Source organism: Syngnathoides biaculeatus, chromosome 14, assembly GCF_019802595.1.
Source record: "Syngnathoides biaculeatus isolate LvHL_M chromosome 14, ASM1980259v1, whole genome shotgun sequence".
Classification (NCBI taxonomy): Eukaryota; Metazoa; Chordata; class Actinopteri; order Syngnathiformes; family Syngnathidae; genus Syngnathoides; species Syngnathoides biaculeatus.
The window spans coordinates 2,577,843-2,598,657 of NC_084653.1; the positions used below are offsets into that span (position 1 = coordinate 2,577,843).

The 20,815-nt window shown below is 42.1% G+C and overlaps 1 pseudogene; it reads left to right on the forward strand.

The window, feature by feature from the left end:
• The first annotated feature begins 13,504 nt into the window (after window positions 1-13,504).
• On the forward strand, window positions 13,505-13,623 carry LOC133512788 (5S ribosomal RNA; annotated as a pseudogene).
• The last annotated feature ends 7,192 nt before the right edge of the window (window positions 13,624-20,815 follow it).

Below are 20,815 nucleotides of genomic sequence, written 5' to 3' on the forward strand. Positions count from 1 at the left end.
CACTCCATAGCCTTTTGCTTGAGCTTCTGCTCGATTTCCTGTGGCAGTTATGAAATCCTTCTCTCTCATTTCAGTGGCGCTCATGTGGGAAGTCAAGGGAAGTGACATGTTCCAAAGGGTGACACATTTCATACAAAATGTATAGCTATCGAGCAAAAATTGGCTTACTTTGACTGTGGGTGCAACAACAGTGATTTGCCTTGATCTTGTCATAGGTACTGTTTCACAGTAGTAGATTAGTGGATTTAGCAGGCCAAAACAGACAGATGGAAAATATTTTGGAATGCTTGTATTTTAGAATTTAGGGCATATAGATATAAAGCAGAAATGTTTCTCAGTCCAAACAATATTAGTCCAAATAATATACCAGAGTGGTTGGAATAAACCCACACAGGCACAGAAGAACATGCAAACTCCACACAGGTGGGGCCGGGATTGAACCCCGGTCCTCAGAACTGTGAGGCCAATGCTCTAACCAGTTGCTCCACCAGCAATGCGCTAGCGTGATCAAATTATCATCTTACGTGTCATCAAATGAATGCCCAGTTTGACATCATGCAGGTGCATACATAAAGAAACACACGCAGCCCTTCGCTATCCATCAGTTAAGTGTTAAATTCTTGAGCACATTTCTCACTCATTTATCTGGATTATCGTTGAAGCTCTCTAACACCCAATGCAAGCAAATCAAGTGAATTTCTCCTTGCAGTAATCCCACCATTTTAATGCTTGTCCACGGTGGTCTTGGCCACCTTAAACTGATGATTAATCATTTATTGATTTGGGGTTTTTTTTCCCCACTTGAGCAAGGTGCTGAGTTGACACCATGCTTGCTTATCTAAACCACACAACCTGTTCTGAGGATTGTTTCCTCCAGTGAAATAAACCCCTGTTTCATGGTGTTGAGCAACACTGTCTGTTTTTATTATTCAAATAGAGAGCACATTTAGCAATCCTTGCATCCATCCTTTTTTTTAACCACTTATCCTCATAAGTGCTGCAGCAGTTATAAAAATCTTGTAAAGTGAATTCAGAAATCTGATTCTAAATGTTTTCAATATCTGAAGATGCCGTAATTGCTGGAAAAGTGTAAAGACTAAGAACTCTGTAGTATTAAATTGTGGAGCTCTACCATTAAACTGGTTTTCACCCATTCAGTTTTCTGGCTTTTTTTCGCCATGGCGAAAACATGTCAGTGACACAACACACAGTGACACAATCAACATTTGTTGCCACTCCAACGTGATATAACAACTGAGTGCTTTTGTTCCATTAGTGGCTCTTTGGTGCAATTTTGAGTGACATAGGTATTTTTATTCATTCATTCATTCATTCATTCATTTAGTTCCATACTGCTTATCCTCACTAGGGTCATGGATTTGGTGTAGTCTATGCCAGCTACATCAAATTTTATGGTCAGTAGCACCTAGAATTAAGTGGTCTCACATCGCAGTTTCTTGGTAGAAATTTGCATTTCAGCATCAAAAAACACATAACACGTTTGAAGTTTGACTCGATCTGATATTCTTTTCACCTTCAAGACATTCTTAGCCAGCTCTTCCTTTAAAATAACCCCTACTCGATTTCTCTTCCTATGTACTCCATGGTAAAATATTTTAAACCCTGCCCCTAAACTTCTAGTCTTACTCCCTTTCCCTCTCTTGGATGCACAAACTATCATCCTTTCTCCAAATCATCATGTAACCAACCCCTGAGCGTTCCCTATCATAGTCCCAATAATCAAAGCCCCTCAACTCAGTTGTAGGCTCTGTGCCTTCTTCTCTTTCTGGCACAGAATCTGCTTTCCTCCTCTTCTTCATCTTTGACTCACAGAAGCTGAATTTCCAACGATGTCCTGCAGGCTAATGGTGCCGGGGGCGGACGTTGTTCACACAGACCACGACCAATACTGGGATTATTTAGATGAATGTGAGTATTTGTTTGGCAAAGTTTGAAGTTTCCAGACGTAATGCTATGCATTTGTCTGTGATTGGGACCGGCCTCTAGATGCACTGGCTTGTCCCCCATAGGGCTGCATTCACTGGGTAATATCTTCTTTTCCTTTTGGCTTGTCCCGTTAGGGGTCGCCACAGCGTGTCTTCCTTTGCCATCCTAGCCTATCTCCTGCATCTTCCTCTCTAACCCCAACTGCCCTCATGTCTTCCCTCACCACATCCATAAACCTTCTCTTTGGTCTTCGTCTCGCTCTTTTGCCTAGCAGCTCCATCCTCAGGACCCTACCACCAATATACTCACTGTCTCGCCTCTGAACATGTCCAAACCATCAAAGTCTGCTCTCTCTAACCTTGTCAGCAAAACATCGAACTTTGGCTGTCCCTCTAATGAGCTCATTTCTAATCCTATCCAACCTGGTCACTCCGAGCGAGAATCTCAACATCTTCATTTCTGCCACCTCCAGTTCTGCTTCCTGTTGTTTCTTTAGTGCCACCGTCTCTAATCCGTACATCATGGCCTCACCACTGTTTTGTAAACTTTGCCCTTCATCCTAGCAGAGACTCTTCTGTCACATAGAACACCAGACACCTTCCGCCAGCTGTTCCACCCCGCTTGCACCTGTTTCTTCACTTCCTTGCCACACTCTCCATTGCTCTGTATTGTTGACCCCAAGTATTTCAAGTCGTCCACCGTCGCTATCTCTTCTCCCTGGAGCTTCATTCTTCCATCTCTGCCCCTCACATTCATGTCATGCACATATATTCTGTTTTACTTTGGATAATCTTCATTCCTCTCCTTTCCAGTGCATGCCTCCATCTTTCTAATTGTTCCTCCACCTGCTTCCTGCTTTCACTGCAGATCACAATATCATCTGCGAACATCATAGTCCAAAGGGTTCCAGTCTAACCGCCTCTGTCAGCCTATCCATTACAACCGCAAAGAGGAAGGGGCTCAGCGCGGATCCCTGATGCAGTCCCACCTCCAACTTAAATTCTTCTGACACATCTACGGCACATCTCACCACTGTTCTGCTGCCCTCATACATGTCCTGTACTATTCTAACATATTTCTCTGCCACACCAGACTTGCGCATGCAGTACCACAGTTTCTCTCTTGGTACTCTGTCATGGGCTTTCTCTAGGTCTACAAAGACACAATGTAGCTCCTTCTGAGCTTCTCTATACTTTTCCACGAGCATCCTCAGGGCAAATAATGTGGTACTCTTTTCAGGCATGAAATCATACTGTTGCTCGCAGATACTTCTGTCCTGAGTCTAAACTCCACTACTCTTTCTCATAACTTCATTGTGTGGCTCATCATCTTTATTCCTCTGTAGTTTCCACAGCTCTGAACATCTCCTTTGTTCGTAAAAATGGGTACGAGCACAATTTTCCTTCATTCTTCTGGTATCTTCTCTCCCGCTAGTATTCTATTGAATAAGTTGGTCAAAAATCCCACAGCCATCTCTCCAAATTGTTTACATACCTCCACTGGTATGTCACCAGGATCAACTGTCTTTCCATTTTTCATTCTGTTCAGTGCCTTTCTAACTTTCCCCTTACTAATCATTGCCTCTTCCTCATCATTCACGCTTGCCTCTTCAACTCTACCTTCTCTCCCATTCTCTTCATTCATTAACTTCTCAAAGTACTCTTTCCATCTACTTAGAACACTACTGGGACCAGTCAAAATATTTCCATCGCTATCCTTAATCACCTTTACTTGCTGCACATCCTTCCCATCTCTATCCCTGTCTGGCCAACCTGTAGAGATCCTTTTCTCCTTCTTTCGGATGCAACCTGGTGTACCTGTCATCATATGCTTCTTGTTTAGCCTTCGCCACCTCTATCTTTGCCCTACGTTGTCAATGTAATCCTTGTGCCTCTCCTCAGTTCTCTCCGTGTCCCACTTCTTCTTCGCTAATCTCTTTCCTTGGATGACTTCCTGTATCTTGGGGGTCCACCACCAAGTCTGCTTCTCCCCTTTCCTACCAGAAGGCACCCCAAGTACTCTCCTGCCTGCCTCTCTGAGTACTTTGGCAGTCGTATTCCAATCTTCCGGGAGCTCTTCCTGTCCATCTGGAGCCTGTGTCACCGCTTTCCAAAAGGCCACACAACATTCTTCCTTTCTCAACTTCCACCACCTGATTCTCTGCTCTACCTTTGTCTTCTTAATCTTCCTACCCACTACCAGAGTCATCCTAGACACCACCATCCGATGCTGTCGATCTACACTCTCCGCCACCACTCCCTTACAATCAGTAACCTCCTTCAAATTACATCGTCTGCACACAATATAATCCACCTGCGTGCTTCTACCACCGCTCTTGTAGGGCACTCTATGTTCCTGTCTCTTCTGGAAATAAGTTTTCACCATTGCCAATTCCATCCTTTTTTGCGAAGTCCACCACCATCTGACTTACCCATCACTTCTTCATCGCCCCTGTTTCCTTCGCCAACATGTCCGTTGAAATCTACACCAATCACAACTCTCTCTCCCTCTCTGGGATGCTCAGGACTACTTTGTCTAGTTCCTTCCAGAATTTCTCTTTCAACTTGAGGTCACATCCTACCTCTGGGGCATAGCCGCTAATCACATTATACACAATACTCTCAATTTAAAATTTCAGCCTCATCACTCGATCTGATACTTTTTTCACCTCCAAGTCATTCTTAACCAGCTCTTCCTTTAAAATAACCCCTACTCCATTTCTCTTCCCATCTACTCCATGGTAAAATTAAACCCCGCTCCAAAACTTCTTGCCTTACTCTTACTGTCTCAGATGCACAATACATCAACCTTTCTCCTAATCATCTCAACTAACTCCTGAGTTTTTCCTGTCATAGTAAATAGTCAAAACAAGCAATCAAATAAACAAAGTCAGCACATAAGATACAAAATTCAAATACTACTTAATCTTTGTGAAAGTTAAAGTCCGAAAAAAGTAATCAAATAAACACAGTCAGCACATAAGGTACACAAATCACATACTACCTGTGTGAAAATATAAAGAATATGGCGATTTAAAGGCTATGTAGATGGAAGGGATGCAAACCACAATGGCCCTCACTCTAGTAGTTGAAGGTTGAGTCCACGTTCGATGTTTGGACCTCGTTGTATACTCTTCGTAGGTCATGTTGTTAGCGTACTAGGCTAACTTGGGCCGATCAGCTTCAATGCGAATGATACGCACCAATTTGGGAATTAAGATGTACCAAGATAAGACTTGTTAAATTTCTTATAAGTCCTCAGGGCCCACGTCGTATAAGTTATGAAGTTATTTACGTTCGATGTTTATTCAACAACACGATTTGATCACAAACGCATCTCGTTGTTAGCCAGCTAAGCTAAGGTGATCTGGGCCTATAAGCAAGTTTAAGTTGCCGTTTCTACTTGCCCGACTTCCAACTAAATACTCACGGTCCTCGTTGCAAACGAAACATAGGTTTTGCCGGTCGTGTAATTACTCACGTTTGATGTTAAAGCCCGGGTGTCATCCCATTAAAACATTCTAAAATAGATATTGTAATGAAAAATACATATAACAGTATTCACTTCAATATCTATACGGAAAAAAAAGTGAGCGTCCTTGACGTCATCGCCACTTCCGCCATTGAAAACGCGCTTTGCCTGCTACTACGGAAGCCGAACAACAGAGATATTCGCATTTTTCCGATGCCCCTTCTGACAACTGAAGTTCTTTTTGAAAAGGACAACACCACACAACCGAGTGAAGTTACCGGGGCAATATGACACTATTGTTTCGAGCCCTCAGGGCAATATAACACTATTGTTTCGAGCCATATTCAGATGATAGCCGATTGCGGCCCAACCACATCCTGTCCGATCAACTCCCACGGTGGAGATGAGCCATCGCAGCTCATCGAAGCCAGCCAGTGTGGCTTATAACAGAGCCAAGCAGTGCTGCTTTAGTCACAGTCGAACCGGAGCGCTTTATGCGAGCACGCGACTGAGTAACGCATTCTCGGCTGGGTTCCTCAGAGCTGTGCGGGCAGGTGATATTTGTATTGAATATCAAATATAATGAACATAAAGAAGGAATAATAATGTAATAATTAAATAAATAAACAAAAATGTGAATAGAAAACTAGCCAGCAAGTCCACCTTTCCCTTACTGTGAATAAGAGAAAGCTGTGTGTGCTCTGCAGCCATCTCCTCACAAAGCTCCTCAAAAAGGCGCAAGTTAAGGGTGTGTGCTTTGGTGTGGTTGATAACTTTCTTTTTCATGGAGGTTGTAGGTGTAGAGGGTTCAGAAACCTCCTCTCATCAAAAGTTTATAATAAACAGACACCCCCCATATTTTAAAGATGATAACTACTTTCTGACAGTGCCTGCCACTTTTCATTGTGATTGTAGTTATTTGGCTAAGTTGTCAGGAGATGGCACTCCTGTGCCGCTCTCTGTGAATGGATAGGTTTCCGATGACGTCACCACAGTCCCAGGAGTCCCTTGTCTGCCATTTTGTGTGTCTGAAGCAAGGGAAGCGTCTATGTCAACAATGCAAGCTTCCGTCCGATAATATGGGCCACACATGCGTAGTTTGGGGCTGTACTAACCGCGTTGAATCTGGGCAAACAAAGAAGTAGTATTTTGATATTCCAGAGGTTGTTGTCAACCGGGGAAGTAAAACCAAGTGACTGTTGACAGAAAAACGGAACCTATGCTTGTCGAGGATCAACCGAGCTGGATTTCTTCCTGATCCAACAAAGAAACATTGTAAAGTTTGCTTGGATAATTTCATAACAGGTAACATTTTCAATTAAATACTTGAGGCAACAAGGAATGAATAAATTATGTATTTTACACAAAGGTATGACAGAATTCTTTAAGAGAAAAAAATTAACTTACATTTTTAACTGCAGAGGGTGGTTACCAGTAAGACACTCTCTTCTATAACTGTCTTGCCATCCTGCAATTTTACTTGTTGTTACCCCTTTCTCCTCCCCCACAATATAAAGGAGTAGATGAGAGCGAAACAAGGTTAAAAGGAAAAATTGGGTGGTCCAAGACATGGGGAAAAATGTTCTACCCTTAAGCAGCCTACCTTAATGGGGCTGAGGTACAACAAATTTGGATGACAGCGCTTCAAGGCGATTGGCAAAATGTAAAGGGAATCATGAAATACTCCCTCATAACAGTGGGGAATTAAGAAATAGTGTGCGAGAATTAATAGACCGCACTCTGTTAAAATACCGGCAAAAGACAAATTATACTACTATAGGAAGATAAAACAAAGAGACAACAAAACTTTCCAAGATTATCAAATCAGAATGATCACATGCTTTAAGGCCAACAGCGGCATTCCTGAAGACCATCCTCCGGGATGTGTTTAACAAGAGCAATTAAAAAATGCCCTCCATGCTCATTCGAATATTTCCATCAGACAGTGGAGAGACAGTCATTGGGTGGACAAACCAACCGGCAACTTTGAACAATACATTAACCAAGCATTACATGCTGAGCGGGTGTAGCAAAATAACAAAAAGAAAGCTGATACTTTTCTAACAGAGTAGAGGGAAATTTATGGGGCTTTATGCAATAATTTCAACAATCGGGGAAATCGAGGAAGAGGTACGAGGGGACATGATTTTAATAAAAGAGATTTATTTGCTGGTGTTGTGGTGAAAAGGGACATATTTCTCGTGAAAACAACAAACAAAAACAAATTGGCAACGACCGCATGACTAGGTCAGTCTGCTTCCCAGCAGGAAACAGTGTTGCAACAATTTAACACTCAAACTATGGATGACACAGAAAAAGAGGAAGTGCTAAACCTGCAGGACATTTTAACATTAGATAATGTTCAACCCGAATTACATTGATGATTAACGGAAAGCAAATGACCTTTTTGTGTGACACCGGGGCACGTAAGACAGCATGCAGAGAAGCCCTTCTGGGTTGTGTAAGAACAAACGGGAAGGTGTTTGTTAAATTGGCAACCGGTAGATTCTCAATAGCTTTGAACTCAAACCAGTGTGGATAATAAACTTAAAGGGAGAAACTTGTAGGACGTGATCAACATGACTGTCAAGAACTGGCAGAACAAATTATAAAATGCAAGCCATATTTAAAAGACCAACCCTTACAAACGGGAGTTATCCTTTTTGTGAATGGCTCTTCAAAAAACAATGAGAATCGGGTTATGCAGTCTTGACACAAGAGACTGTGTTAAAGCCAAAGCCACTTCCTTCTCATTATTCTGCACAGGCGGCTGAACTTGTTGCATTGACAGAGGCGTTCAGAATCATGGCAGGAAGAGCTGTCACAATTTATACTGAGTCAGTATGCTTTTTCTATGTGCCATATATTTGAGCAATACTGGAAAAATAGAGGAAAATGATAACATCTACAGGGAAACCTGTCACACATGCTGAACATTTAAACAACTGATTGAATGCTGTTCAGATACCACAACAAATTGCAATATGCAAATATGTGGCACATACTACAGACACTGACGATATTACTTTGGGTAATGCATTGGCAAACAAATCACCTAAGGAGGTGACTACTCAACCTTTTTAGGAAGAGCTCAGTGTATACCACAAAATAATATTTTACAAAATGGCATTCAACTTGATATGCACAGCAAAGTCCAATTCAAGAACAAAAAAAATGTCGCAAAATAAAAGTGCAACATTGCAAAATGGGATTTATGTCAGCACAGACAACAAGCCTAATCTATTTAAAAAAAAAACACATTCTAGTGATGATAATAATTGCCTGGCATATATGGTCTGTGTGGAAAATAGCGAATATAGGAACCAGGGTAACTGAGCCAACCAGCGATGACAAAAACAATGACACAGTCATGCGATACAACAACACAGTAAATCGCGGGCTTATCCGTAATAGTGACAGTGACCAAAGTGAATATCCGATGCTTTTGCAAGACGACAGAGACTATCCAAAATATGGAAATTTCTCTTTCTGCATTAAAAAAATAGATGGTATTGCAGGGTACAATACCATGGACATAGAAACTGTAGTTTGCCTCCCTAAAAATGAAGTCTCAACTTTTGTCCTGCAATGGTCCAAGATTAAATTAGGTGACTGGTAAATTTTTGACAAAGATCTCTCTGTATCTTCATCTTTTTCTTTCGGCTTGTTCCGTTAGGGGTCGCCAAAGTGTGTCATCTTTTTCCATCTAAGCCTATCTTGTGCATCCTCCTCTCTAACACCCACTGTCCTCAAGTCCTCCCTCACCACATCCATCAACCTTTTCTTTGGTCTTCCTCTCGCTCTTTTGCCTGGCAGCTCCATCCTAAGCACCCTTCTACCAGCATACTCACTCTCTCGCCTTTGAACATGTCCAAACATTCCAGTCTGCTCTCTAACCATGTCTCCAAAACATCCAACTTTGGCTGTCCCTCTAATGAGCTCATTTCTAATCCTATCCAACCCGTTCACACCAAGCGAGAACCTGAGCATCTTCATTTCTGCTGCCTCCAGTTCTGCTTCCTGTTGTTTCTTCAGAGCCACCATCTCCAATCCGGCCGGCCTCACCACTGTTTTGTAAACTTTGGCCTTCATCCTAGCGGACACTCTTCTGTCACATAGAACACCAGACACCTTCCGCCAACTGTTCCACCCCGCTTGGAACCGTTTCTTCGCTTCCTCACCACACTCTCCATTGCTCTGTATTGTTGACCCCAAGTATTTGAAGTCGTCCACCCTTGCTATCTCTTCCCCCTGGAGCTTCAATCTTCCATCTGCGCCCCTCACATTCATGTCATGCACATATGTTCTGTTTTACTTCAGCTAATCTTCATCCCTCTCCTTTCCAGTGCATGCCTCCATCTTTCTAATTGTTCCTCCACCTGCTTCCTGCTTTCACTGCACATCACAATATCATCTGCGAACATCATAGTCCAAGGGGATTCCAGTCTAACCTCATCTGTCAACCTATCCATTACTACCGCAAACAGGAAGGGGCTCAGTGCGGATCCCTGATGCAGCCCCACCTCCAACTTAAATTCTTCACAACGGTCTCTGTATACAGCTTACAAAGTTATGGTCGACAGTATGAGTGGTATTTGACAGCTGGATATGGAAAATGGGAAGCCCTTGTAGCGGAAACACGACAAGACTGGACCAGTTGGACGACTGACTACTGTGCAAGAATTATACGGCTCAATGGTCCCCATGGAAACTGTGAGAGACTCCACAAACTGCAGCTCTAGAATGTTGATAAAACTTTAAAAGAACTTTTTTGTTGATAATAAACTCTCAATGGTAACAGGGGTTACACAACTTAGTAATAATTGGCTGTTGCTAATGGAAGATGCTGCCAAAGCAGCAAACTATAGCTGTGTTTTGTGTATGGGCCCAAGGCCTTGTTAAGAGTAATTCAAGCAAAAATCCCATTAAAATGCCTTCTCGAAGTAATGACTAAAGTAACTCCAAAACAAGCTTGTTCTTCGTGGAATACTGTGTATCCTATTACCAAAGCTACTCAAGAAAAAACAGTCCTTTCTACTTATATTGCAATTGCTAATTTGACTTGTGATAAACTTACAGGTACTGCTAATAAAATGGGAGCGCTTAATTCAACATGGTGCAAGGCAACTGTGCTCCAAACAGAACCACTAGTGCCACTTTGTGACGTGTAGTGGTGGTGCAAGTGGTAACAAGTTATATGACTCTTTAAAAGACACTTCAAGTATCGTGCACTTGTGTCAACAGCAAGATACATCAAATTGGCAGCTTCCGCACACAAACCCCCCTTCCTCCTCTCCAGAAGAAGTCGGGTTTCCTGGAAAGAAGAGAACCCAACATACATTGATGTAATTGGCGTTTCCCATGGTGTACCAGATGAGTATAAGATGGCGGACTAAATGGCTGTGAGGTGGGAATCTATCTTTGTGTGGATCACTGCAGTAGACCAGACAGAGCCAGACTGATGGAGGGAAACTGGAGGATGATTTCGAAATTACTTTTGCTATACTAACTAATTCTAAAACACTTACGAATGTTATTTTCTATTTACTCGTCTGACATAAGCTGTCCTTCCCCCTTTTGGGGATGTTGTAATTGCAAATGCAAATAAAATTAGGGGGCCGGGGAGAACTGCTCCAGAGCGTGGTAGACAATTGTGGGGTGCAGTTCTCTTCTGTTCTCCTTGCATGTAGGCAAACTGGTGATGATTGCCTCCTCCTTATTTTAAACGGTTTTAACTAAATGTCACCCTTATTGAACCAGACAGTATCCAAAACTAATAGTTTTAAACATTTCTATAAAATGTTAAAACAATCGTTGATTGAACTGTTAGTTCTATGCTTGACATTTTGTGCAGTCACGATGTGCTTTAGATAAGTAGTTTTGGTGTTTCAGTGAGTTGAGTAATAACTGACGCCACTGGTTTTTCACTGTGTTACAGCAGAAAATGCACATGGTATGCGTATCTGTATGTTCGAGCATGTTGGCATCCATTTGCGAATGGGAGCATAGTGTCGATATTACTTTCATACATTGTGTTGGAGCTAATGACAAATGATACAAATTTACTCCGTTTGATGACACTTACTTTTTATTATTAACTTTGATCACACCCACCCACACACACATGCACACGCACACGCGCACGAATGCACACATACACACACACAAACATCTACAGAAGGATTATTATTGCCACTGTCAGATTCCGCTTATCCGCAGGACTAATCGTGAGAAATGTCCTGACCGACTCTCCAGTTAAAGGGTTAAGCTCCTCTTTACCCCAGCCGACTCTAATGCCGTGCATGCAGGGGAACAGGAGCTTCTTAAGTCGGTGTCGAGATGAATTCGCCTAGGTGAACTAACTGCCTTTAGTTTTGCAGAGCCAATCCGATCTGCCCTCAATTATCAGCCCTTAACGAGTAACCTTACAGAGTAAAAGGGTGACAAAGTGATCGCTCCGCTTTTACAGCAGCTTCATCTCTTATGAATCGATTGCACTTGTCATTGACCTAGTAAATTTAACAATCCTTGTTAGGATCATACGGATTTGTTTTATCTTAAACCGGAGATTATCAATACGTGACTGATTAAAATAGAATTTTACGACTAGAGGATGTTTATGTCGTTGACAATCGATCTTTGATGAGGTTGAATGCTAACAATGAGACAACTCAATGTAAGGATGACAAAGATAGATGAAAATGGAAGTTTTAAGTATTTAATAAAATGATAAAAATTGTTCAGATAACATTCATTACTCGACAGTTACTCCAGCCAGTCATGGGGTACGCTTGCAATGTTAAGGCAAAATTCCATGTTAATTGAACATAAATCAATAAAAGTAAAAATTATTAAAATGATAATACTGATGGTAAGTAGGATGAGATAAATGATAAAAGTAGATAGAGAAGTCAAAAATAAGCATCCCAAGTTGCTCGAAGACTTCTCCCCGCCAGCTTGCCACATGACTATTACTCCCCATACAAAGTCCCATCTCTTTGTCAGCGTGAATCGAACAAAGAGCCTCTAACTTCCGTATCCAAGGTTTTTATAGCTTTTTGGTGGAATATTCTGGAAGGTTTTGGCTGTACATACGCCTAGTGGGAAGGGCCCCCTTTATTATCCTATTGGGCCCCTTTCGCCATCCCTGGGTTGACTTGTCACGCCCCTCTTAGCTCACTCAAATTCGGGCAAGGCGCCTGCAAACTCAACTGTCACTTACCCTTTAACCAACAGGTGCATCCTGTAAATATAACCACAAACTTGCGTTCAGTTTCACTCTCGTTCTTATTCTCATTCTCGGGCTTGTTCTCGTTGGTTGCACATCGTGTGTTGCCTTTTCTGAGAGAGACAGTCATACACAGGTTATATTCTTTTCACAAAGCAGTTTCAAAGCATCATATTCTTTACTAAAGGTTTAATGGAAAAACAGTAAAAAAATAAGATATGTTGCTTGCAAACATCCTGTGTGGTAACTCAAGGGTATCACAGGCTTCCTGTTCAGCAACCCAGCGATACGGCAAACATCCTGTTTGTCACTTGCAGGCAGGTGTGCTCCGCCATTGAAAAACCGTTGAAAACTGCAGGGTGTGAACAGCTGCTGAAACGTATCCTGTTGATGTCATTATCTCAAAAACAAGATGTGAATACAAAGATATGAAAATAATTGGGTTCTTAAGGTTACTGACTTTGATATATGTATGTAATAAAAAGATAAAAATAATTGTTTTTTTAAGGTTACTGACTTTGGTATATGTATGCAATGCGGTGAGATGCTAAGTAGGAAGGCTACGTTTTATCAGAGAAATCTTTGCCATGCTGGTGACCCAATCAAGTATAATTTGGTTTGGTGACATCTGGTGTTCAATTTTAGAGTTGGTTCTAGGGCTCAGCTCAACATATGAACCCGAGCCACACAGGCCAATTACTATCAATTTGCTCCATTGCTATTCGTGGCATGGCAACTTACTTGACACACGTTATTGAATTTTCATCATGCTAAAGAATATTTTTGGATGATTTTCCGTTTAATGATCTGTATTTTTAAGGCATCTGAACTAAATGTATATTGGACTGTGTGATTTTGGCTTACAGCGATGCTACACTGAGAACGCCTGATCTCGTCATATCTCAGATGATAAGCGGGTTTAGCCCTGGTTAGTACTAGGATGGGAGACCGCCTGGGAATACCACGGGCTGTAAGCTTCTCTCTCAGGCTAAATGCAGAGGGGTTGCGTCACGAAGGGCATCCGGCATAAAAAAAACTGTCACAAACAAATATGCCTTCATCTAAGATGACACGCTGTGGCGACCCCTAAAGGGACAAGCCGAAAGAAGAAGAAGACTGTGTGATATTGTTTTAGTGATATGTTGAATATATGGATATTTTTGATGATGTGCAGTTAATGAAAACTGTAGTGGCAGAGCAAGACACACGGGCTAATTGGTCTGTTACTCACAGTTCACAGATCCATAGTGCCTACCGCCTGTGTATCATTTGTGCCGACTTAGATTACCCTAGGTCTGAGGCCGGTTGCAATTGGGGGCTCGTCCGGGATACACCACTGCTATCTAGTGAAGACAGCGGGAATTGGTGCATAGAGAACCTGTGCTCAAAGCTTCTGGGAAGGCTGCAGTGCTGTGCGTCAACCAGAGAGTAAGGACGACAGGGGCTCAAGATGGTGACAACAACTTGACTAAAGATGCTAGTCTTCAAGATAAAAAAAGAGACTCCGTGCATTGAGCATGAACAAGCTATAGACTGTTGCCAGTGCGGATCAAGAAAAGATGCTAAGAGCCTTGTGGCCCTGACCGAACTAGAACTGTTTGATTTTATTATTGACTTCTGAAAAAGTGAGAAGTTGAGTCATGGAAGATAAAGGCATGTCCCAAATCCTTCAACTCGACGACATGCTCGATCATCTTCAAAACACCCCAGATAGAGAAGACGTTACTTCCCTCCAGGCAGAGGACACCAGAACCTGTCAACAGAGCACTTCCATACCAGAAACTATGGACAGCCACCTGCAGTACCTACCCATGGAAAGTGACAGCCAACCTCAACCAGAAGCAAACAGAGACACTCCTGAACCAGCCAGAATCATCACCAACAGTGCCGGAGGTGCCCTTTCTGGCCGGGCCAGCCTGTCCGCCAGTGTTGTGAACAGGTTGTAAAATTCACTGATGCAGCGGCTTTTTTCCACGCAGAGAGTTTAAAATTTATGGTGGTCAGATTTCTGACATTGGTTCTGAAATGTCATGCAGGATCCTTTGTAAGCAGATGGACCAAGGGATACTGGAAAGGTTTAGTGTGTCCGAGGTTCTCTGCACTATTCTTAAAATAACTAAACCTGGTACATTTAGGGAGATCTGGACTAGTAAATATGACCTTAACATGATTGAACTGAAACTATTTCTCCACTCCCACATGAGAGACAAAACCAGCTCTGAGCTCTTTTACCAAATCATGGGTCTAAAACAGAGGGTTGATTTTGATTCACAGCAACTGGGTGCAAATTTTTGTTATGACAAAAAGCTTGTCCAAGGTACAGTCCTACACACACTCTTCTAAGGGTTAAATGAGAAAAATAACCATATAAGGTGTGATTTGAAACCTTTGTTCTCAGAGTTGCAAGTTAACAATGACTTTCTCTGAGAACAAGTCAACTCGTGAAGAGAATGACCGGTTGAAAAACTTCAGTACAGTGAGTAAAACACGACCAGTGTCTGTAAAAGCAACTCAGATTGGCCAAACTGAACAGATTGACAAGACTAAAGCGACTAACCAGACTAACCAGACCAACATTGACTTGGAACTACAAGGTCACAGGGGCGCTATTCTTGAACCGACAGCACAAGTGACCTCTATGGCCCAACACTTTGCCCGCGTTGTCAAACACTCAGAACATGTGACCAATATGAATTTCCCCTCCTCAAGACCCTCAAGTCGACCACAGATGCCAACTGAAAACAGAGGCAGATGTCAGGACTGTGTGCAGGAGAACATTAAGAATTGCCCTCAAAGTTTCACATGTGGACAAGTGGGACATAGAGCTGTGGGTTGTCTGCAAAGGAAAGTATGGGGAAATGAGAAGAGGTTACAGGAGTGAGGCTGTCTGTGACGTCCACTAGTAGCAAGCCTCCAGTGCTGGTTAACTCAGTCAAAGCTGTGAACCTTGTAAATCCAACTGCACCATTACAACCAACATTCAGAAAATGTGGAGGACAACTAATTGACAAGCAATGGATGGTCGCATGTGCAATAAATAGGTTCCCAATCCAAATGCTTATTGAATCAGGGGCCCAGGTGACCATGGTGGGGAGGGCGTGGCGATAGAAAGCATTCCTGTCATCAAAGAGGCACACTCATTCCTATTCCAGAACCAATCTCTTGAAATATGGGCAGCATTTGATGGGTGGGCATATGTTGATTTACAGATATGTATTGAGAACCATGGACATGCCCACATACAAGTCCCTGTACCAATCAGACAGAATTCTGTTAACTGTATAGTTTTAGGGTGCAATGTCATTGCAGAGTTGATTAAAGAAAGCAATGAACAGGTGATTGATGATTGCCATATTAAAAGAAGCCATGAGTGTCAATGAAAGTAGAGTGGAACCTCAAATTTCTACCCTCCAGATTTTGGCTCCTGACGAAACCCCTCTCCCACCTACTGCGTGAGAAAGGAAGGACTAACAATTCCTGCTGGCCAAATCTGTGAGGTAAAGTCTAGAGTCAGAGCATGGGCCCAGGGTGGAATGATCTTATTTGAGCCCAGCCCAGAGAACAACTGCCCTGACGGTTTATATCTCATTTCCACTTTAATACATCTCCCCACTGGCTCAGCAAAACTTACCCAAATTCCTATTCAAAACATAACTAGACATGACATCTATCTGTCACAGAGAAGCATTTTGGGCACACTCGAGGAAATTAGTGAGGTCACACCCATTACTCATTCCCCAAACAACCTAAAGCCAATGAACTGCCCTTCTGCTCAAAACTGCTCTGCTCTGACTAGAGAAAAATGGCATCCACCTGTTGGTTTGTCCCACCTTGAAGATGATGACCAAAACATCGCCAGAGACACGTTATATGAAGAGTCAGACTTCTTTCCCAAAGATGATGCTGACATTGGGTGCATACCAAACCTGCAGCTCAAAATTAAGCTTAGTGATGAGACACGGGTCCAGAAGCGCTACAATGCCATCCTAAAACCTCTTCATAAAGAAGTAAAAGACTATGTGCAGAAACTGATTTCCCTTGGCTGGATAAGAAAGTCCACTTCACCATCCTCATCCCCTGACTTTAGGGAGTTAAAATATTGAACAGCCCCAGACCGTCATCTGCTCCCTCGCATTCAAGACCAGCTGGACATACTCGATACTCGACCAAGGCAGTGCTTTCCACCAGAGCTTTGTTGATGAGGGGTCCAGTTACCTGACCACCTTCAGTACTTTTGGTCTTACTAAGTCCCCAGCAGGGCTTCCTTGATAGCCTGAGGGAAAAATGCTGCTCTCTTTATCTGAATGATGTGCTCTGTTTTTCCAGATCTTTCCATGACCGCGTGGAGGACTTGAGGCGTGTGCTCTGTTGCCTGCAAGAACATGACATTAAGCTTTGTGCAAAGAAATCTGAGCTGTTCAGGCGACAAGTGAGATACGTAGGGTGCCAAGTGACAAGTGAAGGGGTTAAGATTGACCCCAAAGATCTGGAAGTGGTGTTACAACTGAACGAGAAAGAGCCAAAGAATGTGAGTGAAGTAAGAGGTCTGTTTGGCTTCCTTAGCTATTACAGAGCCTTCATAAAGGGTTAATTGCAAGACCCGTGTTTCAGCTCGTAGAGGGTTCCTGTCAGCCTAACCAGATGCCAGGCAAAGGTAACAACACGTCAACCAAACAGAAAGTCACTAAGTCTGTTCAAATCCAGTCTAATACATGTGTCTAGTGGACTCCTGAACACAGTGCTGTTGTCTCTTGCCTTGTAGACATGTTGACCACTCAACCCATTTTAGCCTACCCAGATTTTAATTTGCCCTTTGTGTTAAACACTGACGTGTCCAATGAAGTTCTGGGGGATGTGCTTTATCATCAGCAGGGAGATAAACTCCACGTCATTGCTTTTGGGTCCAGAACACTCCCGCCTTCGGAAAATAATTCCCATCTACATTCTGGCAAACTTGAGTTTCTGGTATAGAAGTGGGCAATTGGCTACAAATTTCAAGATTATCTCTACTATACACCTACAATCACGGTGTGTACAGACAATAACCTCCTTATTTGTGTTTTAAGCATAGCCAAACTCAACAAAGTCGCACATCGCTGGGTGAGTCAGTCTGCAGATTTCCACTTCATCATAAAATATAGGCCAACATTGATGCAACATACTGTCATGTTGCCCTGTACAGCTGCCAAACCATGTTTTGGAGTGCACTAAAATTTTGCCTTCAGAGACAATTTCCACTATGTGGCAGGGGAGCAAGGCGACGGCCAAGAGGGATGTGCCATGGATGGCTGCACTCCACCTCTCCTCTGGTGATGATGACAATCCCCTAGTAACAGTTCCAATCATCACTCCAGAAGACATCAGAGCTGTCCAGAAAGAGGATGAAGCAATTGATGAGGTAATAAGACACGCGGACTAATTTGTCTGTTACCCAGTGTTCACAATTCACACATCCACAGTGCCTACCACCTCTGTATCGCTTGTGGCAACTCAGATTTCCCAAAGTCTGAGGTCAGTAGCATAGGCTCTTCTTCTGTCTCTTCAGGGACCTTTTCCCCTATGAAAGAAACTTTCCAAAGATGTTTGTTGTTTACTCTTTTTGTTATCTTGTGGTGCTCAAGTGACCGAGATGTAACCAAGAGAATCTGGTCATTTTTTCAAAATAAAAGATTTTTCCCAGTCAGATAATGAATACAACGGAACTAATTATTGTGTCCTCAGCGGCCCGGTACTAATTGATCCACGGACCAGAACTGGTTCGCGTCCCGGTGGTTGGGAACCACTGCTGTAGACTATCGCATGATTTGTCACTGTAAACAACTCCCTTTGCACAATTGCCATTGCACTGGTCTATAACGGTGAACCCCGAAGGGGTAAGGGAACTCTGTATAATATTAACATCATGTGGGGCCTTGACACTCTTAACTGCTCTAAATGAAGAAGACTCTTCATCTTGCACAACTGTGACTCTTAAAAGGAATCTTCTTGTTTCCTTTCGGCTTGCCCCATTAGGGGTCGCCAAAGCGTGTCATCTTAGATTAACGCATATTTGTTTGGAATAGTTCCTATTAACTGAATGTCTCTCGTTCTTTGTTCTTGTTCGTTTGTTCTGAATGTCGTAATGGGGGGGAGACCAACTGGCAGAGACATATTCTTTCTGTGTTGTTACTTACTTAGCCATTAAACCTGATTCTAATTCTGATGTGGGTACTAGAACATTTAAAATATGTATACGGTATTTGTATGTTGCATATTTGAGAAAAAAAGTGGTATTTAGTTAAATCTTTAATTATAAAACCTTATAAATATAATATATACAGTATTATACATTTATAATATCAATATAAATGATAAAAATACAATTTTAATTAAGTAATTAATTATAAAACTCTATTATATTGATGTATAATTACCATTATTCACACGGAGAGTTCTGTAGGAACTGGCAATGTAGCTCTTTTTTTTTTTACCTTTGAAATGTTGAGTTGTTTGTTTGTGTGTTTATATGTGGGTACCAGAATGTTTAAAATATGTCAACAGTATTTATGCTTTGCACACTTGAGACAAAATTTACAACAGTACAAGTGTCTAGTTAAATCTCCGATAATGAAACCTTATGCTGCACATTAACAATTTTATTGCAGTACGTAATTAACATTCCTCACTCAGAGAACCTTCTGCTGGAGGTGCTGTTGGTGCACATAACTGAGTTTTTTTTTATCTTTGAAATGAGTTGGGGTTTTTTTTGTGTGTGTGTATGTTGGTACCAAAATGTTTCAATATGTCAACAGCACAGTATATATTTATACTTTGCATATTTTAGACATTTTCAACAGCACAAGTGTCTGGTTAAATCTTTATTCATAAACCTTGTGCCGCATAGTAACGTTTCTATTGCAGTACAAACATAATTAACATTCCAAAGTTGAAGAATCTTCTGCTGGATGTGCTGACGGTGTAACTGAGGTTTTTATCTTTGAGAAAAACATGGTGATGGGGAGTTTTTTTTTCTGTTTCAAAATTCCCATGTACAAGGACATAACCCCATAAACAGCAAAACCTGAGAGTTCAGACCATATTGTCGTCAATGTCTTGTGCCAATTCTTCCTCCACATAACAAAAAGTAGTATTGTTGTTGGTGGAGGAAGCTTCACTATACAGACCCACGCTTCTGTCATGCTTTTGAAAATTTTCAAACCAAACTTTCCTTGCCAAATAGCCTCGTCCTCCAAGGGGTGAATCATTCCTTGCAGCACCAGTGCATACTTGAGGTTCATCAGCACTTTCTTCAGCTTCTTGATCAACGTCACCTGGCAGGATTTGATCGTAAAGGGCTTTAGCCTTCGTCCTGATTATGTTGGTGTCCAAAATCACCGCCTTTTTTCTGCAATCTGTTATCCACAAAATTTACGCAGCTTCCATTCAAACAATCCTCTTATTTTGCAGAGTCACCACACATTTCGCTTCCTTATTAAAAGTTATTGAAGTGTGAATTTTATGGATGTTTTCCACATCCTTTTTTATATAACGCACACACAAAAGTGCAACTTCCGTCATCTCTTACCATATCCAAAAGTTTTACTTTTTCGCTGATTGTCATAATTTTCCTCGTCCTCTAGGGTGCTTCGGAGGAAGCTTTCACATCAGCACAGCACATCGGTGGCATTATGAACACTAGAGGTTATCACACAGTCACCAGCGGAGACGAAAATGGTGGAAAGGAAGGACAAACAAAAGTGTGAAACAAAAGTTGCTGGGTGAGGCTTCAATGATGCACAGCCAACAAGATACATCCACAAATGCTCTCGTTGGTCGATGTTGCACCGGGAACCAATTGTTCACCTTGAAACAATACGTATTCACACAATATGCCAATATGGAGTTTTTTGGGGGGTTATTTTTGAGTGAAAAAAAAAACACGAAGCACTGAAGCCACAAAAAGTGAAGCGTGAAGAAGCAAGGGCACCCAACTCCCGAAAGATTGAGATTACGAAAAGCCTCCCCAGTTATGAAAGTGGTTAGTCATGAAAGCGCTGCATTCCACCAAACATCAACATCCTGTACTGTATCTTGGTTTGAAAGTGGTGCCTTAGAGTTGCTCTCTTTCTTACAATTGGTTACCGCCGGACCATCTTCCTGGCATCAGATTGGCTCGGAGCAATGTTAATA